Source organism: Furipterus horrens, unplaced genomic scaffold (assembly GCF_987537825.1).
Source record: "Furipterus horrens unplaced genomic scaffold, mFurHor1.1.pri manual_scaffold_13, whole genome shotgun sequence".
Taxonomy (NCBI): domain Eukaryota; kingdom Metazoa; phylum Chordata; class Mammalia; order Chiroptera; family Furipteridae; genus Furipterus; species Furipterus horrens.
This window is the reverse complement of record NW_028327183.1, coordinates 53,324,658-53,339,572: the sequence shown is the minus strand read 5'-3', so window position 1 is coordinate 53,339,572 and position 14,915 is coordinate 53,324,658. Positions and strand designations below refer to the sequence as shown.

At 42.7% G+C, this 14,915-nt stretch overlaps 1 long non-coding RNA gene, 1 other non-coding gene and 1 pseudogene across 2 annotated transcripts; 1 reads left to right on the top strand and 2 right to left on the bottom strand.

Moving 5' to 3' along the window:
- Positions 1-412: 412 nt before the first annotated feature.
- Positions 413-532, bottom strand: LOC149995330 (small nucleolar RNA SNORA61). Its single transcript, XR_016507943.1, has one exon. It is a non-coding gene; the product is annotated as a small nucleolar RNA SNORA61 (small nucleolar RNA).
- Positions 533-3,164: 2,632 nt separating this feature from the next.
- On the top strand, positions 3,165-5,336 carry LOC149995329 (uncharacterized; annotated as a pseudogene).
- A 938-nt stretch (positions 5,337-6,274) lies between these two features.
- On the bottom strand, positions 6,275-8,133 carry LOC149995328 (uncharacterized). The gene is made up of 3 exons (XR_016507903.1): positions 8,118-8,133; positions 7,369-7,505; positions 6,275-6,448 (listed from the first exon to the last, which is right to left on the bottom strand). It is a non-coding gene; the product is annotated as an uncharacterized LOC149995328 (long non-coding RNA).
- Between the last annotated feature and the right edge of the window lie 6,782 nt (positions 8,134-14,915).

The following is a 14,915-nucleotide window of genomic DNA, read 5'->3' as shown; positions in this document are numbered from 1 at the left end:
CCTCCTTCCCCCTGCCCACTAACAACCCTCCATGTGATTTCCATATCTATGGTTATGTTCCTGTGCTAGTTATTTGCTTAGTTTATTTTTCTTTTTTTAAATATCAATTTGTTGGTAGTTGTGAGTTTGTAGACATTTACTGTTTATAGATTTCATCTTAGTCTTTTTCTTGAATGTGTGCCTTTAACATTTGATATAATAAGGGCTTGGTGTTGATGAGCTCCTTTAGCTTTACCTTGTCTGGGAAGCACTTTCTCTGCCCTTTCATTCTAAATGATAGCTTTGCTGGATAGAGTAATCTTGGTTGTAGGCCCTTGATTTTCATCACTGTGAATACTTCCTGCCAGTCCCTTCTTGCCTGTAAAGTTTATTTTGAGAAATTACTTGACTTTTTTTTTTTTTTTCTTTTCAACCTTGTTTGAAAGTAGCCCACATGCTACAGAGCTGTTAGGCCAGCTTCAGTATTAGTTTTCCTCCTTTTACGACCACCAAGACCAGTGTTCAGATCCGATGGGAAAAGGAGCTGGAGGGTTACTTGACATTTTTATGGGAACTCCTTTGTAGGTAACTCTTCTTTTCTGTTGCTGCTTTTAAGATTCTCCCTTTACCTTTAATGTTTGCCATTCAAATTATGGTATGTCTTGGTGTGGTTCTCTTTGGGTCAAGCTTGTTTGGGACTGTGCTTCCTGGACTTGTATGTCTATTTCCTTTGCCAAATCAGAGAAGTTTTCCTTTATTATGTTTTCAACTAAACTTTTGATTTCTTGCTCGTCCTCTTCTTCTGGCACCCCTTTGATTTAGATGTTGGTATGTTTAAAGTTATCCCAGAAGTTCCTAAGGCTCTCCACATTATTTTCCATTCTTGTTTCTTTATTCTGTCCTGCTTGACTGTTTGTTTCTTCTTTATGTTCCCAATTGTTGATTTGAACCCCAGATTTCTTCCCTTCACCATTGGTTTTGTGTGGATTTTTCTTCATTTCACGTAGTATAGTCTTCACTTGTTTCCTATTTTTTTGCCATACTCAGTCATGTCTGTCAAATCTGTATGCATTGTTATCAGCAATGTCTTTGCATTTGTTAGCTTGGCTCTTTCCTGGTTGCTTAGGTATCCCTCTGGAGCCTTGATGTGCTCCCTCTTTTGGGCTATACTTCTCTGTCTCCTCAACTTGACAGTCTCCTGTGTTTTCCTCTGTGTCTTAGGTAAAGCTGTTGCACCTGTTCTGTGGTAAGGGGTGGAGCCCTAAGTATTTGTCAGTGCTGGGTGACTTGTTTCTCCATACTGTGGCTTGCATGTGTGGTGGGGGTCAGAGATGGAACAATACTATCTGCTCAGTACTCTCTCTTTTTCCAGTCACTTCACCTGCTTCCCATATGCAACTGGCACTCCTCTGGCTTTGTCCTCATTGTGGTTCCTAGAGTGGGTGGGTTTGTGCATTCTAGGACCATGGGGGCCCTCTATACAGACTCTCCTGAGAGACAGGCAGTTTCCTTCACCCCCTCAGCCCCCTCTGGATTTCACAGCCAGAAGCAATGACGCTTTATTTTCCAGAGCTGGAACCGTGAACTCAGCAGCCTGGCCTGGGGCTGGGATCACCCCCCAGGTGTCTTTCCCAACTTTTATTATCTGTGATTGCTCTTTCTAATGGTTGGCTGTAGCCAATGTCTTGCTGCCACCACTGCCACACTGTGTCTCTCCTCCCTGGCTCCCCAGCTCTTCCCCTCCTACCTATCTTGATCAGTATTACTTCTTTATATCTTTGTTTGTTGGACTTCTATGAAGGTCAGTTTTCTGGTAGTTCTGGTTGTTTTTTGTTTTGATATAGATGTAATCCTTACCATTTTGGAAGGAGGTAAAGTGTGTCTACCTACACCTCCATGTTGACTGGAAGTCTTGGCCATCTTTATGTGCTGTTTAGGAAAATATTGTTCAGGTCCTCTGCACATACTTTAATCAGATATTTTGGGGTTTTGTTTTCTTTTGTGTGTGTTAAGCTGTGCAACTTTCTCATATTTTTTTGATATTTAGCATCATTGGTGGCTATCTTTTCCTGCTCAGTAATTTTTTGTTTGTTTGTTTGTTTGTTTGTTTGTTTTCTTGGTGGTTTCCTTTGCTGTGAAAAACTTATTTTGTTGTAGTCTTATTTGTTTAAATTTTTTTCTTGATAGCTGTGCCTGTGAAGATATATCCAAAAATGTTTTTCCAAGAGCAATTGCAGAGTTTATTGACTATGCTTTCTTGTTGTGTTTTGATGGTGTTGGTTCTTATGTTTTAGTTTTTAATCTATTATAAATTTATTTTAGTACACGGCATAAGAAATTGTTCGAGTTATATTATTTTGTGTTTATTGGTCCAATTTTTATTGCACTATTTTTTAAAGAATCTCACCCTATGTATATTCCTGCCTTTTTAAATATTAATTGGCCATATATCTTTGGCCATGTAAAAATTTGTGTTACTTGTTTTATCATGTTGTTTTGTAAAATTTCTTATATATTCTGAATATTAAGGATTTATGAAAAAAGAGTAATATAGGAAAGGGCGAAGCCAGAGAACTTGTATGCATAACTCATGGACACGAACTAAGGGGAGTGGGATTGCTGGTGGAAGGGTGGCACTGGGCAGAGTGGAGCAAAGTGGAAAAAAATTGGAACTATTTTAACAATATAATCAATAAAATATACTTAAAAATAAATTAAAAAAAAACTTAATCAGATATATGCTTTGCTCCAATTTTCTTCCATTCTACAGGTTGTATTTTTCACCCCTGTGTATTTGCCTTAGTATGCCAGAGTTTTCATATTTTATGTAATCCCATTTGTCTATATTTGCTTTGTTTACTTGTTTTTTGGTGCTATAATAAAAAGAAACTCATAAAATCACTTACAGACATTTGTGTGTGCCTGATACAAGTTTTCAATCCTGTAGTTTCTGTGGTGTTTGATCAGTTGGTCACCTCTTCTTTTTAGTATGCAATACAATGCATTCACTTTTTATTGACATGATTTGAGCACTCTATGCATGCAACTCAGAAATGCATATTTCAAAGATACTTATAAATAGCAGATCATTTAATACACTATAGTCTCCATCACTCCAGAGTAGAAGATGGGAATTGGGAGTATTCTTAGAATATGGCCATTGTGTGTCATGGGATTTGAGCGGTATGGTTGCCAAATGTAAGGAACTGTTTCTCCCTTTGAGTTTTTCTCATTGTACCTTTCTTGGTCTTGCTTTGAACGTTTAACATCTTTGAAGTACTGAAAAATATAATCTATTCAGTAATTACTTAACTTCAACATGCACTCACTTTAGTGTCTTTCCTGTGAACCTTTATTTTCTATGTTTCACCCATGTCATCTGTGGACAACTAGGCTTTGTCACAAAAGCCGAGAATAGAAGATCTGTTCTATGGAATAATACAGGTATCAAAAGTGTGCCTTTGATAATGTAATGAAAGGCTGATAAAGTATGTCACAAGAAAAACGGATGTTAAAAGGGAAAATTATTTATAATCCTTGTTATCTAAAGAGGTGAAAAATAGACCACATTTGGGGAAACTCCCTCTTTGTTAGTCACATTTGCAGATCAATGTGTTCCCAAATGTTTAGACGAAGAGCAATTTTCAAAGTATATATATATTTTAAAAGCAGTCTGGAAAATCTATGACCTCTCATAATTGGTGGTGTGAATAATCATTTGATTTGTCCCAAATGGAGAGTGGGATTAAACTTTCAATAGTTTGTAAAATTTAGTGAATCATAATGCACATGTAAAATTTAAATTTGATTTGACAATCCCTTTATTAATGAATTATGAAATGTAATAAGGAATGTTTTCTTCTACTCCCATATATCAAATTTTTCTGAACTTGGGATGGACTTTTATATTGAACCACCATGGTTTAATAGGCCTCACAGAATAGTTATTTGGGAATGAGTGTACATGTTTAATGAAATTATAGATGTCATTAAAAGCCTTTCTACAATATTTACCACCAGAGTACATGCAATGAAGACAGAAGTTCTCAATGCAGTGAAAACTGTAAAATTTTTAACCACAAGTCAAATTATAAAATATATAAGAATTTTCATCTTTGAGAGAATCAGTATCAAAGCAGAAAAGTGTTTGACCAAATGTCGAATCACAGAACTCACCAAGTTATTCCGATTGTGGAGAAGATAAACCAACAAAGTCAATGTGCCATATTACTTAAGGAATCTTCAAATAGTACTGAACAAAAGAGTATTCCTCCCTGGGGGGAAGTTTCCAAGTGTTTACCATGTGGGAAAGTCTTTAGTAAAACAGATCATCTAAATGGAGTGAAGAATATATGTACTAGAGAAAACATAAATGTGAAGAATGTGGTAAACATATCATTGGCTTTCAGATCTTACTCTACATCAAGAAGTAGATATTGGACAGAAGCCTTATATATGTAAAGAATGTGGCGAATCCTTTAGTTGGTTCTCAGCCCTTACAATTCACAAGAGAATTCATACTGGTGAAAAGCCCTATAAATGTAGAGATTGTGGTAAAGCTTTTAGTCTGTCTTCAAGCCTTAATCAGCATCAGAAAATTCATAGTGGAGAGAAGCCTTATAAGTGTACAGAATATGGTAAAGCCTTTAGCCAGTCCTCAACCTTTATTTGCCATCAGAAAATTCATACTGGAGAGAAGCCTTATAAATGTAGAGAATGTGATAAAGCTTTTAGCCAGTCCTCAATGCTTACTCACCATCAGAAAATTCATACTGGAGAGAAGCCTTATTAATGTAAATAATGTGGCAAAGCCTTTAGAGTTTCCTGGACCCTTACCCAACATTAGAAAATTTATACTGCTGTGAATCCTTATAAATGTGATGAATGTCACAAATCTTTTGCTGGTCCTCAACACTTAAGGCATCAGATAATTCATGTAGGAGAGAAGCCTTATAAATGTAGAGAATGTAATAAAGCCTTTTCTTCATCAACAGACCTTGTTAAAAATCAGAAAATTATACTGGTGAGACACCCTATAAATGTAGATAATGTGGTAAATCCTTTTGCTTGTCCTTAACCCGTATTCGAAATCAGCAAATTCATACAGGAGAGAAGCCCCGTAAACATAGAGAGTGTGGTAAAGACTTTTCCCATTCCTCAACGCTTGCAAAACATCAAGGAATTTATTCTAGAAAGAAGCTCATAATTGGAGAATTTCCAAAGCCCTTAGAGCGTCCTGTGTTCTTACCCAACATCATAAAATTCATACTTGGGAGAAGGTATATAAATGCAGTGAATGTGGTCAAGCCTTTTGCTGGTCCTCAACCCTAACAAAGCATCAGAAAACTCATGCTTGAGAACAGCTCTATAAATGTAGTAAAAATCAGTGTTACTTAGTTTTTAACTCTCACTGTCCATTGTATGAAAAATTATTAATATTTTTGAATCAGAAAATCTCTGATTATATTTAACCTCAAATGCATTTATGAAATCAGACCAAATATATTTTGCATTACTCTTCTTTTCCATAGATTATTGGGCATTTGTGCACATCATTATAGCACTATATATAGTTTACTTAATCCTACTTTATATAGAGCTTCTAGGACATTGCGATGTGCCCCTAAAGAAACCATACAGACCAGCCTTGCTGGTATTACAGAGCCTACTCCCCATCTCTAGCAGGCCTGAGTAGACACCCCTTTCCAGAAGGATCCCATCAAAGGAGCCTGTTCCTGAGTTCCGTGCCAGTGCCACATGTGGAGACATAGTAATGATGCTTATTTTCCTGATGTGAACAATAAAAGCAGAATAGCACCAGTTTTCACAAAATCAATAGTATTTGTTATATCATTGATATTTTTTTCAATTAATAATCTTATTAAAATTTTTGCTTTTTTTTTAAGAGAAGAAGTGAGGGAGAACAAGAGGGAGAGAAATGTCAATGTGAGGGAGAGGCAACCACACATTGAAATTTCTCCCTCTTTTTCTCCATCCCTCCTCTCTAAAAATAAAATATTTCAAAAATAATTTTTAATGAGAAATTTGCAAGTTAATATCTACTATGCTATGAAGCTTTTGAAGATGGTCTTCGCAGGTGTTGAATAATCCACATAGTAAATGTATATGCTACAGAAATATCTAAAAGGTTATTTCCAGTAAAGGACATCTTTCCCTTATCCTTAGAAATAATAGGAGTTTTGAAATCTTTAAAGTAATTTTTACCCTAATATTTTTGTGAGCTTTTGTTATTTTAAGTAAAGAAATAATATACTCAACTAGTTTGAGCCTTGGAAATTAAGTTACTTTTAAGCAAAAATACAAAACAACCCATGCCCATTCATTTCTACCCGCCTCCCAAGATTCAGCTCACTTCTCTGAGCTCTGCTCACTGCGCACACAGGGGCGCGATTTCTCTCTAGATGAAATCTTCCACAAGGAAACATACTGCATAGTAAGTAGATGGTCACTAGAAGATACAATAACAGAAATTATTCAGTATAGACAGGGAGATAAACTTAGTGGATATTTGATAATTTAGTTTACTTTCCTTAAGGCTTATATTAGAATACTAAACCTTAATGATGGAAAAGTAGTGATTCTTGACACAAATAAATCCAAATTTATCCTTGAGGGTATATGTTTTACAGGCTGATTTATTCACAGCTAGCAGGACATTTGGAAATAGAACACCAAAATAGCAAACAATGTTACAATTTTAAAATAAAGATGTAAGCTTTGTAGTTACTATCCCAAGGAACACATAATGAATTTGAAATGACATTATATTTAGGGTATGATTGATGGAAGTATGATGTGATGAAATCTACCTCAGGGGCACATAAAACTAATTTATTCCAAGTATGGTACAGAACAACATTTATTTTAATGTAATTTATAACAATTTTTAAAACCTTATTTTTTTCTAAAGCAATGCATTATTGTTCTAATTACATTTTTTAATTGTCCCATCTAATACCCCATGTCGTGTCTCTATGAAGACTCTTAAAGAACTTTGTGGAGTCGTGGCCTCCATGGTGAACAGTGAATAGAAAAGGAAATATTGATGAGTTTCAATGTGGGATTCTCTATTCTACACAGGAAGAGCTGTGTATTTCACATTCTAGTTCTTAATGATTAGAGATAATTGCAGTGGTTGTTTAATAAAACTGTTTCCCTTAATTCGAATAGGAGAAACGTTTTTGGATGCAACAACCTCCGCACCTCCAGGTCTCAGAGATCCCAGTTCCTACAGAGTTGCTTCATCCTCACCGGTAGGAAGTGCTTGCACTCTTTGGCAAAAATAGCTTTTGATTGAAATGTTTTCAAAGGTATTAAGTAACAATTCACTTGCTAACAAAAAGGGCTTACATAAATTTATGGTCTTACCTGAAAATTGCTCAATGTAGAAACTTAAATTGCGTAGGAAGCAACGGTTTTCCACAGATCAAAAGCACAAAGGAACAATTCCTTTAAAAAAATTTTGTTCCTTGGCCGGTGTTTCTCAGTTGGTTCAGAGCCTCATCCTTCAAAGTGAAAGGTATCCAGTTCAATTCCCGGTCTGAGCATCTGCCTAAGTTGTAGACTCTGTGCCCGTTGGGCCTGGTACAAGATGTTTCTCTCCTTTTTTCTCTCCCTTCCTTCTCCCCTTTCTTTCTTAAAATATTTGGTTTCAGTTACTGTTTACATTGAATATTATTTTGTATTAGTTTCAAGTGTACAGCCAGCATGTTTAGGCAATCATATGTTTTACAACATACTCCACGTGATGATTCCATTGCCTGGCATACATCGTTATTACAACTTGACTGACATATTCCCTGTGCTGTAATTTACATCCCTGTCACTGTTTTGTAACTGGCATTTGGTACTTTCTAATCCCTTCACCTTCTTCACTCTGCCCTAAACCTCCTTTCCTCTGGCATGCTTTAGTCTGTTCTTTGTCTGTATGAATCGGTTTTTATTTTTTTTGTTTATCTATTTTGTTGTAGAGTCCAGGTTGTAGAGAGCAGGACTGAACTAAGATGGCCTTGGAGAATGCCACGTTTAGAGCGTGCACAGTAGAGCAATGACCCAGAGGTTGATGTAATTCCCCAAGCATATGAAGTACAGTACAATGAAATAAACGATGTGCTTACCTGAAGGGTAACACCACTCTCTCAGAATATGCACAGTAGATCATCAGAGACCACGTGTACCTATCGATGTCGCACAAAACCACATATGTTAATCAGAAGCTGACACAATATGAATCATACAAGCTACATAAGCAGAAAACTTGAGAGCATGGAAAATGCATCCTGACTGAGAGTAAGTTAATTTGAGATCTTGTGCACTTTCTGCCTCAGGAGAGAGTTCTGCCTTGATTTCACCCCTCTGATTTTGCCTTCAAGACATTTACTGCTCAGTTGCCTCCTGGACTTGGACATGATCTGAACTCTTGGGACTTTGGTTTCTTATTTCCCCATTCTCTGATACGATACTGTATCTGATGATTCTGAGTGTCATTGCTGTTCATTGACTATTACTACTTGAGATTGAACCTGCATCAATAAAAATTGAGTGAATAGCATAGTGTAGACTCACTGTTGTTCCTTGTTTCCAGAGTTACCTGTAGGGCTGGTGGCCTTATATAGGTGGCCCATTACTTTCAGCTTCTAAGGCCCATGTAAAAAGGAGGCCATAAGCAATTTTATCTTAGTGCCCCAGGGGGCTGCAAGTAATCAAGAAGGTATCTGAGTCATTGTGCTTCAGGGAGAGACGTCCTGCTGCACAGGACATAAAGAACCACCTATCAACGGATGAAAGGAGACTAGGGAGATTGCTGGGACTGCAGCTTTTACCTCTGTAACCTTTTCCATTAACCCCAAACCTTTTAGCTACACCCTCCTGCCCCCAATTTCAAACCTCTTACCTACACTATTTCTCCTTATAAAAGAGGGTCTTTTAGGGTACACATCTGCCATCTTCATAAGATTGTTGGCCATCTAAATAACGGGCCCAGAAAGATTCAATGGCTCTCTCTACATTTTCGTGCTGTGGGAGACAGCGTGAATGCGACTTTTCTGGTTTCAATACCACCATTTTTAACCCTGAAAAAGAAACTTAGGAGGCAAAGCTCCTGAAAGTTCTGCCTCTCCCCTGGCAAATCCACAGGGTGGCACCATTTACTTTCTAATTGTCACTGCGTATATCCTGCCTCTTTTCAAGCCCCGCCTCCAGTCCCTGTCCCGGTGTTCAGATTCTGTCCCCTGCCCTCCAACGCCCCCATCCAGCTCCTGCCCTCACTACAGTGGCGGTGAGCAAAAGCTCTGACTCCGGCTGTCCCTTGAAGTGAAATGCATGCTCAGTTTCTCACAGATCAAGCCTATCCCACGGCAGGTCCACAAGGTGGCACTCACGTCCTCATTGTCACTGCATTTGCCTGAGCTCTCTACAGGCCCCACGCCTTGTCCATAGAGCCTCAGTCAGAGCCGTCCACCAGAACACCCTGTTTTCCTTCCAGCACCATTTAATATGGATTGAGAAACGTGAGAAACCAGAGAGAAGGTCACATTGTGTGAGAAAGATCTTACCTAAAATTTAATCATTGGAGGGTCAGCAAGATATTAATTCTGGAAAACGATCTTATAAATTTTAGTAATAATTATGCACATTCATCAAAAGCAACGACCAAGGAAAGCCTATAACCAAGGCGATCCAGGTGGAATGGAGCGCAAACCAAGCCATTGAGCCGCCCCTCCCGTCTATTGCTCTTCTCTGCACCTGCCGGCCCTTTCCGAGGCTTGCGCCCTCCGCCCCGCCCCGCCCCGCCCCGCCCCGCCCCGCCCACACCCTCATGCACAGGCGCTCAGCTCAGGCTCGTCCACGTCATGAGTGAGGAGCAAGCGCAGACTCTCACAGACTAAGAGACTGGAGAAACAAAACTTAGGGTGTTCTCTTCCTAGTTTCGTTTTCTCCGGTTCAAACTAGAGTTTCTAAGTTCTCATTCCTGAGCCGGAAAAGGCTGAGGGTCACTGCAGACGTTGACGTCCCCGCTGCAGCGCCTCCAGCAGCGGTGAGTTCGGGGTCCTTGTGAGGCTGACGCGTGGACGCTCCGCGTTCGTTAGCGCCCTTCCCCCCAACCCTGCACCCGTCCCACTGTCACCGCCTCGCCCCCACCGCCTTGTCGCTCTGGGCTCTAGGAGCTCCGATTGCACGGCGGCCTGGGGCTCTGCAGTCGGCCCACCGGAGTCCTCCCCTCCCCCACCCTCATTTACTAGGAGACCCGAACCCAGGACAACACCTGCCATTGGGTGGGATTGGGCAGAACACGGGGTCCCCAGAAGAGGTGACCTGCCCCCCGCGGGAGGGCCTTTGTGGAGGCGGTGAGGGCGAGGGGCCCGCGGGACGGCGGCGGGACGAGGCTGTGAGGGGATCCGGGCACGGGGTGAGGGAGACGGGCCGTGAGAGGGAGGAGAGGCCGGTGAGGGACCGTGGGAGACGGCGACGCCGGGGGTGGGGGAGGCACGGGGCAGCGCCGTGGGAATGACGGGTCACTGGGGGGGGGGGGGGCAGCCGGGGACGAGGACGGGAGAGATGCCGGGGAGACGGAGGGGCCCCGGGGAGACGCGGGGAGCTGACGGGGCGGGGGCCTGTGCGCAGACATGGGGGCGGCACAGGGCGAGGCGCTTCAGACGGAGGAAGCGGTTCTGAGGAGAAGAGTTGGGGGCGCGATAGCGGGGACGGGAACGGGGTTTGGGGTCACGGGTCAGAGGGAGGAACAGCGCTGAGGGTGAGCCAGTCGTGTGTGTATGTGGGCGGGGAGGAGGGTGACGGGATAGACTGTCATGGGCAGCAAAGGGGACCCAGATTGACGGAAATGGGAGCAATGAGAAAGATCAGGGAGAAAGAGCCAATGAAGGTGAAAAAGGGTTTTAGAGTTTCCAGGACCTGGTGTTGAGACAGGAACAGAGAAAAGGGGAGAAAGAGCAGGAAGGGGGGAGGGGAAACAGGGAAGAACAAAAGTGCAGAGAAACAGGGAAGAGACAGAAACACAGTCATACACAGAAATACAGAGTAGTGGCAAGAAGGGAATAAAGATAGGAAACCCTTTGTACAGAAGTTTAAATACATACATAACAAGGTGGCACTCACGTCCTCATTGTCACTGCATTTGCCTGAGCTCTCTTCAGGCCCCACGCCTTGTCCATAGAGCCTCTGCCAGAGCCGTCCACCGGAACACCGTCTTTTCTTTCCAGCGCCATTTAATATGGATTGAAGAACGTGAGAAACCAGAGAGAAGGTCACATTGTGTGGGAAAGATCTTACCTAAAGTTTAATCATTGAAGGGTCAGCAAGATATTAATTCTGGAAAATGATCTTATAAATTTTAGTAATAATTATGCACATACATCGAAAACAACGACCAAGGAAAGCCTATAACCAAGGCGATCCAGGTGGAATGGAGCGCAAACCAAGCCATTGAGGCGCCGCTCCCGTCTATTCCTCTTTCCGAGGCTAGCGACCGCCCGCACCCTCATGCACAGGCGCTCAGCTCAGGCTGATCACGTGATGAGTGAGGGGCATGCGCAGACTCTCACAGACAAAGAGACTGGACAAAGCTTAGGGTGTTCTCTTCCTAGTTTGGGTCCCTCTGCTTGAAACTTGATTTTCCACGTCCTCATTCCTGAGCCGGAAAAGGCTGAGGGTCACTGCAGACGTTGACGTCCCCGCTGCAGCGCCTCCAGCAGCGGTGAGTCCGGGGTCCTTGTGAGGCTGACGCGTGGACGCTCCGCGTTCGTTAGCGCCCTTCCCCCCAACCCTGCACCCGTCCCACCGTCACCGCCTCGCCCCCACCGCCTTGTCGCTCTGGGCTCTAGGAGCTCGGATTGCACGGCGGCCTCGGGCTCTGCAGTCGGCCCACCGGAGTCCTCCCCTCCCCCACCCTCATTTACTAGGAGACCCGAACCCAGGACGAACACCTGCCACTGGGTGGGACTGGGCAGAACACGGGGTCCACAGAGGCGCGACCTGCCCCCGCGGGAGGACCTTTGTGGAGGCGGAGAGGGCGAGGGGCCCGCGGGACGGCGGCGGGACGAGGCTGTGAGGGGATCCGGACACGGGGTGAGGGAGACGGGCCGTGAGAGGGAGGAGAGGCCGGTGAGGGGCCGTGAGAGACGGCGGCGCTGGGGGTGGGGGAGGGACGGGGCAGCGCCGTGGGACTGAGGGGTCACTTGGGGGGGGCAGACGGGAGAGATGCCGGGAAGATGGAGGGGCCCCGGGGAGACGCGGGGAACTGACGGGGCGGGGGCCTGTGAGCAGACGTGGGGGCGGCACAGGGCGAGGCGCTCAGACGGAGGGAGGAGTTCTGAGGGGTTTGGGGGTGCGACAGCAGGGACGGGAACGGGGTTTGGGGTCACGGGTCAGAAGGAGAAACAGCACTGAAACCAGCCAGTTATGGGGTCGGGGAGTTTCAAGATAGACTGTCTCGGGCAGCAGAGGGGACCCAGAGTCACGGAAATGGGAGCAATGAGAAAGATCAGGGAGAAAGAGCCAGTGAAGGTGAAAAAGGTTTTTAGAGTTTCCAGGAACTGGTGTCGAGACAGGAGCAGAGAAAAGGGGAGAAAGAGCAGGGAGGGGGGATGGGAAACACAGGAAAGGACAAAAGTGCAGAGAAACGAGGAAGAGACAGAAACATAGCCATACACAGAAATACAGAGTAGCCAGAAGAAGGGGGAAAAGATAGGAAGAAAGAGTACGTTTAGGGAAAGGGTATTCCATAAACAAAGTTTAAAATCTTTGTACAGAAGTTTAAATACATAGATAACTTTAAAATCTCTGAAATCTGCATGTCACTTCATTCTCTTAAGAATTATGACAGGATTGAAAGTTGGGTGGTGAAATAAAGATCTAGACTAACTGTTCCTAGAACTTAGCAGAGTCAGGAAAGCATGAACGGGGAGTCTGTGCAGGACTAACAGTAAATTTGCCCTTCGGATCATTATTTCAAGTTCATAAGCAAACTTCTCTTAGATTATGAGTGTGAGAAACGCTGACAATAAAACACAGGGACACAGGACTTGAGAAGCAATGTGAGTTTATTAAAGAGTCTGCAGAGTCGGGCGCACCCTCAGCCAGGAGCACGTGCGTATGAAGTAGACAAAGAAAACTGGTTTTATAGTAATGCAATTAACTCCCCTTCCTCTCAACTTCTCCCCTGTTTTCTCCATTACTGGTTAATTCAGGCTCAAAATCTAACTTGATTAACTACTTAACACAGGGTATGATTAACTAAGGGTAATCTAGTTTTAGGTCTATCTCCAACTTATTTGCAAAGTTATCTAGCTACATCTTCTCATTTCTCTGTGTTTGGTGACAACAATCTTCCGCCTTTTGATCACAGAGATATGTGTGAGGAGCTTCAGACTATCATTTCCTCGCCCCTTTTCCAAGATTCATCTGTTAATTATCTCCTACTGGTTTGAGAGTCACTGGCTTGCTTCTTTATCCCTAACAATGAGGTACCACTTAATACTAGCTTTGGTATTTCAGTGATTTGCTGTAATTTTTAGCTTACCAACAGAGGCCTGCCCTGGAGATGAGTTCGTCTAGGTCCCTGCTATGCCTCACCATAATTAATTTGACCCAAATAATTTAGAATGAATTGCAGTTTTAACAATGATGTGGAATTATTCCCTCCCCATCCTGTCACTTCAATTAATGTGACTTTCCTATTTATACACGTGCCTCCTATCTCTCCAACCAGTCTGTAATCCCCTAAAAGAGAGGAGCATCCCCAGGCTTCATTGCATCCACCGTGTACCCAGCCCAGGTCCTGGTCATGGGAGATACTAAAAAAAAAAAAAAAAAAAAAAAGAGTTCGTCTAATTTACAGGAGCTTTTTTCCTTCCCTTTATGTGATTTGTTCTCTCGGTAACTGTGAGCGTCAGAGGAGCAGTCCCCTCAAGTCCCACTTGTCCATTCTCTGAAAATATTGAAAGAAGCACTGGATTGACCTGAAATGTGGGTCCCAGAAAGTCCATCATTTCATTGTGTAATTTGATGCACATGTTTTATAGCTAATGTTTTCATTTTTTCAACATCAAAACTTGTATTTATCACTTTATATTTCTGAAATAAGTCTATAATTTCCTAGAAAATAATAATTTTTGCCCTTGGAGCCTGTCCTTTTAGAGGTTTCTGCCCAAAGTATCAGAGGACCAAGATATCTGAGGTGTGCTGCGTCTGATATGTGTTTCCCAGTGCTACAGAAAACAGCTCTGGAGGAGTAACTCAGGCACCAGGTGGGAACTAGATAAAGATGCCATTTCATAGACCCCACTGCAAACCAGCAGAATTATAACTTGTAGTGGGGCCCTCATTCCCTAGGGGTCTGCATGCTTATGAATGATAAACTGTTTTCTTTCATGTTTGTATTAAGTCACCTGGGAAGTTCTGAGAAATGACATCAGCTATGTCATCCTCCACAGAGCTGGACACGTACTCTGGGTGGAGCATCCTTGTTTACTGAAGTGTTCTGGGTCATCCTAAGGTGAGCCCAGGGATTGGTAGGAGTTCTTTGGGATGCATTTTAAAAATATTCTCATTTGTGGATGTGCTTATTGATAATAGAGACACAGAGAGAGAGAGAGAGAGAGAGAGAGAGAGAGAGAATACATTGGTGTGAAAGAAACATCAATGTGCTGCCTCCCACATGCACCAGAGAGGGGTAGAACCTGCAGCCTAGGTGGGTGTCCTGACTGAATCAGCCTCACAGCGTTTTGGTGTCCGGGATGCTGCTGCAATCAACAGAGCCACTCAGCCAGCATGCCTTTTTTTTTTTTTTTTTAACTAAGAAATTTTTAATTTAATTTCCACAGTTAGCAGTGAGCTCAGGGAACAATAGAGACAAAAGAATGGCCCTTGGCACTTACAGAAAGAAAGGAGAAAGCCTA